Raw genomic sequence first — 7,155 nt, 5'->3', positions numbered from 1 at the left:
GGAAGAAGACACGCGGAGGCCTTCTCTCCTTCCCCGAAGGTCCTTCCTGCTCTAACCCTGGCTGGTCCTGCGTCACCAGCGGCCCATCCTGAGGGGGGCGTGCAGGGTCAGGGTGCAGAGAGGAGGCGGCGACCCTGAGAGGGGGGTGTAGGGGGCATGTCGGGGTCAGGGTGGAGAGAGAAGGAGCCGACCCTGAGAGGGGGGGTGTAGGGGGCATGTCGGGGTCAGGGTCAGGGTGGAGAGAGGAGGAGCCGACCCTGAGAGGGGGTGTAGGAGGCATGTCAGGGTCGGGGTCAGGGTGAAACCTGGCCTGAGCCACGTTCCTGGTGAAGAGCGCAAAGGGCCAGGTGTGTCCCAGAACAGCTCTGGTCTCCCGTGACTGCGGAGCCCGCGGCCCGGGCGACCTGGCTTTTCAGGTTTGCGCCCGGGAAGCAGGAGGAACGGCGAGGAGCCTCACCGATCCCTTCCCCACACCCGGCTGATGCTGATCTTCTCCGCTACTTCCTGTCTGCGTTTCCCTCTCTGTCTTTGCTTTGCCCTTTAGAAGTGATGCCCACAGTCAGACCCCTCTCCGGCCTGCAGGCCACAGTGGGCGCTGAGTGGATATTCACTGCAGGGATGATTTTTTCCTCTTTTCTGTGAGAGCCAACGCCACAGGCCTGCCTGGTGGGGGGAGCAGGACTCAGCCCCATGACCCCTTCCTGCATCCACCCCAGACACTTCCCCGGGAGTTTCTGTGACGGAAAACACCGTGGTCTTTTCCAAACACCAAAGAATGGGTCACACGCTTACTCGCGAGATGCAGACATGTGATTGCAGAGCTCGGGGGTTTACGGGGAGAAACCCAAGCCCAGTGACCGAGGTCTTTCCCTTAAAAGATGAGACCTTCCCGGTTGGCCTCCCTGGGTGCAGGCCACCCACCTGGCCTGAGCCACGTTCTTGGTTAAGAGCGAGAAGGGCCAGGTGTGTCCCAGAACAGCTCTGGTCTCCGTGACTGCGGAGCCCGCGGCCCGGGCAGCCTGGCTTTTCAGGTTTGCGCCCAGGAAGCAGGAGGAACGGCGAGGAGCCGCACCGATCCCTTCCCCACACCCAGCTGATGCTGATCTTCTCCGCTACTTCCTGTTTGCGTTTCCCTCTCAGTCTTTGCTTTGCCCTTTAGAAGTGATGCCCACAATCAGACCCCTCTCCGGCCTGCAGGCCACAGTGGGCGCTGAGTGGATATTCACTGCAGGGATGATTTTTCCTCTTTTCTCTGAGAGCCGATGGCACAGGCCTGCCTGGTGCGGGGAGCAGGACTCAGCCCCATGACCCCTTCCTGCATCCACCCCAGACACTTCCCCGGGAGTTTCTGTGACGGAAAACACCGTGGTCTTTTCCAAACACCAAAGAATGGGTCACACGCTTACTCGCGAGATGCAGACATGTGATTGCAGAGCTCGGGGGTTTACGGGGAGAAACCCAAGCCCAGTGACCGAGGTCTTTCCCTTAAAAGATGAGACCTTCCCGGTTGGGGAGAAAAAGTAACTCCCTTCTACCCTCATTCTTCTAGTTTTCTGGCTGAACTTTTTTTTTTTTCGAATCAGGAAGGAAAGTTTACTTAGAAAGTCACAGGTAGACCTGAGCCCTAGAAGAAACGGGTTCAGGAAACAACTTATAGCTAAAGAAGGGCCTTGGAGCTTAGGGGAGGGAAGGAGAGAGAAGACACACCTTGAGGGACCAAAGATGGAGAGAGAGAGAGGACTCCCTGGAGAAAGCGGCCGTGGGAAAAGCATGGGCCTGCTCCATGGACAGAGCCGAGCGGAGCCCTCCATTCGAGGGCTTTTATCTGGAGGCCTCAGGGGCGATCCCAGTGGAACATTCATCCGCCTTCCAGGTGTGCCCCCTCGTGCTCTCCACTGATTGGTCGGCGCCAGGGGTCACGAGTCAATGCAGCTGGCCCTGAGGGCGGCCACGGGTCTCTACATCTGATTGTGCTGCTTCTCTGGGCTGGAGCCGAAACACAGCTGAGGCCTAGATGGCGTCTCCAGGGGTGAAAGCCTGAGGAGTGGTCCTGCACGGGCCCAGAGTTTTGCCCGTTGCTAGGCACCCAGGGCTCTCCACCTGGCAATCCCCTGCACCTGGCCCATTGCTCCTGCTCTGCGCACGCCTGTTTACCAGCCTACTACACCGCCCCCCCCGAATTTTTTAAAGGAAGAGGGGGCAGGGTCCCTTCTGTAGCCATCTACGTTCCCTTTCAGAGCCCAGAGAGCTTGCTCTGTCAGAGGGGAGATAAGGCCCAGGCGAGGAGGTTGAGATGGGGTATAAGTCAGCAGCGGGGCAGGGGGTGTATTCTTAGACTAGAAATAGGGCTTGTAACCTGTTGGAGACAAATTGTGTTATAAATCTTAATGTTATTGGGGCAAAAGCTAGAACAAGAATGATGGCGAGTGGTCCGATGAAAGGGAGTAGCCCGTGAGGGTGCCAGGTGTAGTCTTTTTTTTTTTATTGTTTTATTGCTTAGAGTATTACAAAGAGTATTACATATGTCTCCTTTTGGAACAACAGCCGGAGGGCGCTGTATTGTCCCTAGGGATTGCATTGACTCCCAGTGCCACCCCTGTCTTTCTGGAACACGTAGGAGGGAGGGCTTGTCCGTTACAGGGTGGGCCAAGGGCGGGGGCCTGGGTGAGTTCTAGTTTCAGTTTTTCAAACGCCAGCTGTTGTTCCCCTTCCCGTATTAGGGCTCCAGGTCGACCTCCTGTTATGCACAACCTGCAGCCCCCGGGGCGGCCTACAAGGGCCCACAGTTGCCATTGGGTACAGGGAGGGGGCAAGCCTTCCACTGCCTGTACCCGATCACAGGTGAGTGAGCCCCGGTTCCCGAGGGGTGAGAATTATGCCCCAGTGACCTCCTGGGAGATTAATTGGGCCGAAGAGACTTCATAGTCCTGGGAGGCTCAGGAATTCAATCTAATTTAATCAAATCGATCGGAGACAGATTAACTGGAGAAAATGACTTTTATTACGTATGTACATACGGGGTGTCCATAAGCATGTGGAACCCAAGACACACTGAGCAGTTGAGGCTTAAGTGTGTTCTGGCGTAAGAAGGAGGCGAGGGTGGGGCACTTCAGAGTGAGAGCAGGCAACTCCAGGGGGGTAAGAAAGAGGGTACATGAATTCTTGCCAGCACCCAGAACGATGGGACACAGAGGGGCTTGGCTCCTCCCTGCCTGCCTCACTGGGCTCATATTATGCTAAGAGGACAACTCCTAGAAGCAGGTTTTTCCATCTAAATTCCATGAGGCAGGGAAGGGGGGGTGGGGGGGCAAAGATTCTCGCTTAGTCTTTTGTTTTTTAAAAATAACCAGCTTAATATAATCAATATCCCCAAAAGGCATATTTTGGTGTGGCAAAATTTCCTTCCCCTCAATATATCAATTAAAATAATCAAATAAAAATAATCTTAATATATATATATACACACATATCTATAACTAAAAAATTAAGTATTTAAAATGCATATACCTATATTAGTAAAATATTAACAAGATAATAAAGACCAGGCCACAAGATACCAAAATGTTCATAATATTTATTACACCTGAAAATAGCAAAAAATCACTCCTGCCATTCATGCTCATTTCGCACCCGGAGGGAAGAGTAGGAAAGGCAGGGAATCTATAAAATGGAGTCATGTAAACCAAGCCGCTAAAATGATTAACTGATGAAGGCTGAGGCATGAGGAAAGACCCTTTTCTCATTCTACCCAGCCTGGGAAGTTAAACCTTCTGAGCTTTCCAGTCCTGCATCCAAGCCTGGATATGCATCAGGCCTCCGATCAGCCTCTGCTTACCCCCTCAAGGCCTCATGATGGAGACCCCTGACATCCCTTATCCAGACCACCTGGCCTCTGACTGACAGCCCTCCTGGACCAATCGCAGGGCTAGCAACACAGGGCTGACCGTTCTGGAGGATGTACCTTCTACTACAAGAACTCTTCCCTTCTTCTTCTTCAGAGTGAAAGACCCTTGAATAAATCTCCTTGCTTATTTCCAGCCAAGCCTCTGGGTCTGTTCTGCGTTTGCTGTGCTCTGGGAACAGTTCCAGAGCTGCTATTCCGAGTCCTGGAAGGGAGGTTAGTAAATGTGTTTTGTAGTAATTAGCACTCTTCACAAATTATTTTCAGCTCCCTGCCCTCTGGCAAGATTGCAGGGCTGACTTCTCTAGGTGTGTCCACGTGACTGGCTTTGGCCAATAACGGAGCGAAAGTGACAATGTTACATCTGGGTGGGAGCTTCACACGCCAGCGCCAGCGAGCAACAACCCCTCCTGCTTCCTTCCTCCTGCCAATCACTGGTCATGAATCAGGGTGGCCGTCCCCTCTGCCTCCCTGAGGGGAAGACAGTGTGACACACAGCTCCTGGCCGAGCCCCCCCCGCCCCCCCCAACACCATGTACCTGGTGTCCGAGAGGAGTAAGCTCCGCATTGTGAAAGCCCTAAGACAGTGGTTCTCAACCTTGGCTGCACATTAGAATCACAAGGGAATCTTTTTAAAATCCTGATTTCTGGGCCTCATCCTCCGGAAGTTCCGTTTCTTTGTTACTAATGTTGTGGCCTCACCCCATAACAAAGAAACAGAATTTCCGGAGGATGAGGCCCAGAAATCAGGATTTTAAAAAGATTCCCTTGTGATTCTAATGTGCAGCCAAGGTTGAGAACCACTGCCCTAAGAGTTTGCGTTGTTAGTCCAATAGGACTAGCCTATTATTATTTTTTTAATCTCACCTGAGGATATTTTTCCGTTGGTTTTTAGAGAGAGTGGAAGGGGGGCGGGGGAGAGAGAGAGAAACAGTGATGTGAGAGAGACACATTGATTGGTTGCCTTCGACACGCCCTAACCAGGACTGGGGATCAAGCCTGCAACCTAGGTACATAGCCTTGACTGGAATCGAACCCGGGACCCTTCAGTCCCCAGGCCGATGCTCTATATCCACTGAGCCAAACCAGCCAGGGCAGGACTAGTCTATTCTGACTGACACAGCTCCAAGTCTGAGCTATGCTTGTCCACAGGCGGAGAGGGTGTCGCTGCGGGACAGGGCACCTACTGGGTGTGGGCACTGTGCACGGTCAAGGTCAGGATCTACTGGTGCAGGTGAGCCACAGCCCCCGAAATGTCCGCACCTGCTGCCGCTGGAACCTACAGTGAGGCTGAGAATGCGTCGGAGCGGCTGACAGTGCTGGCTGCTGTGAGGCGCTGCCGCGAGGCTCGTTTTATGCACCCAACTTGCAATAAAAATATATGTGCCAGGATTTTTATACAGCTCTGTCTCCCTGGAAAGGCTGGCTGACTGGCAGCCCTGGCTCTGAGCTGGGTGCCTGTGGGTGAGACGGGGGAGGGGCAGATCTGCCTGGCGCTGGCTTCCACGTGGAAATCAGCCGTCAACTGTCGTGTCTCTGGTCTCTTCCGACCTGTGACCGTTTCCTAAGCTGCTTCGTTCACGCTCAGGACGGCCTTGAAGAAGGCTGGGCTTGCATTCTGCTTCTCCATTTACTTACTTATTAAAAAAAATTTTTTTTTATTGATTTCAGAGAGAGTGAGAGAGAGAGAAACATCCATGATGAGAGAGAATCATTGATCGGCTGCCTCCTGCACGCCCCCTATGGGGGTTTGAGCCCGCAAACTGGGCATGTGCCCTGACCTCCTGGTTCCTAGGTCGATGCTCAATCACTGAGCCACGCCGGCTGGGCTGCCTCTCCATGTAGATCTGTCTGATTCGGTTGGAGTTATAGATTTTTGAGACGGCATCACGGAGGTGAAGTGTGCTTCTGGCTGCATGATATTAGGAAGTGTATTTTCATATCATCCTAGTCCAGCGATGTTCAACGGCTGTGCCCCAAGAGTCGTTAGAGCACGCAGTACCTGACTGCTCAGTCGAGGGCACTACCTCTTCCCTTAGGCTGTCAAATAAAAAACATGACAACAGCCAACACAATAGCCATCTCGTGCGAATGAATCAAAATTATACCCATTTTTTTAGTCAGATCAGCAAAAATACAGTTTTTGATGCGCCACAGAATCTCAGTAATCATGTGGCCAGGAGATGGAAAAGGGAATCGCTGACCTAAGCCGTCACCCGGGACGGGGACTTGGATCACGCGGTGGAGGTGGCGTGGCCAGGTTTTTCCAGTATTTTCTATACCGTATTCTTCGGAAATAAGTACCGAAGTCTAGCCTACAATCAAAGGGGGTGGGGGTGGGGGGATTAAGCTGCGCCCCTGGTGGGGGAGGGGGGGCATGCAATAACATTTGGCCTCTGGAGGGAAGGTGTGGGGAGCCTGTCACTCTGGGACCGGGGCCAGGAACTCTCTCAGCCCGGCTTCTCCTGCTGGACAGCGAGAGCCTGCACGAGGCGCCCCTGCTCGGCTCGGCTCCAAGGGCAGGTGCGGGGCTGCAGGTAGCTGACCGGCTGGGCAATTAGAGAGGCGGGGACTGGGCTTCCGCTCCACCACGTGCTGCGAGCGTGGCCTCGATGAGCTCCTGACACTCCGTGGCCTTCAGCTGCCTCGGGAGGGAGCGGGGCGACAGAGCCCCGAGAAAGGACCTGTGAGGCCGCGGCACGGAGCTGAGCCGGGACACACGGTGCGTCCGGCTATTACTCCGACCACACGTAGGCTCGGGGGGAGGCCAGTCAGAGGCACTGTTCATGGCACCCAAAGAGTTCACAGACCGATCTCCCCGCCCGTGTGCCTGAGAAGCTGTTTCAGCTCCGCTCCCTCCTTTGCTGAAACACGATGCCTACAGTGGTCGCAGGAGAACACGGCCCACGCCCAGCCTGGCCATTGAATTGCGGACAATTACACTTTCGGTGAAGAAAACAGAGCAGGCCCTGCATGTCGGGGGCGAGCAGCTCTGGACCAGCTCCCCACTAAGAAAAAGACAGCCCGCCAGCTGGTGCCTCGGTTTCCCCACCTCCAACAAGCATGACCGTTGCAGCTGCTAACACGGCGGCCACCCCAGGGCAAACGTGCAATTTCTGAGTGAAAGAGCCGTTCCCCATCCTGGACTGCTTATGGCAAAAGCAGAGATGAGCCCACAGCCACGACCTATTATACGCAGCGCGGCATCCACAGTCCGCAGTGCAGATCATGGCAGTGGCTTGATTTCAAATAAT

At 54.1% G+C, this 7,155-nt stretch overlaps 1 long non-coding RNA gene across 1 annotated transcript; it reads left to right on the top strand.

Moving 5' to 3' along the window:
• The first annotated feature begins 2,698 nt into the window (after positions 1–2,698).
• Positions 2,699–4,037, top strand: LOC106727226. The gene is made up of 2 exons (XR_001363396.1): positions 2,699–2,841; positions 3,753–4,037. It is a non-coding gene; the product is annotated as an uncharacterized LOC106727226 (long non-coding RNA).
• Positions 4,038–7,155: the final 3,118 nt, after the last annotated feature.

Source organism: Myotis brandtii, unplaced genomic scaffold (genome assembly GCF_000412655.1).
Source record: "Myotis brandtii unplaced genomic scaffold, ASM41265v1 scaffold390, whole genome shotgun sequence".
Taxonomy (NCBI): domain Eukaryota; kingdom Metazoa; phylum Chordata; class Mammalia; order Chiroptera; family Vespertilionidae; genus Myotis; species Myotis brandtii.
Note: the sequence above shows the minus strand (reverse complement) of the source record. Positions and strands in the feature narration are given on the sequence as shown.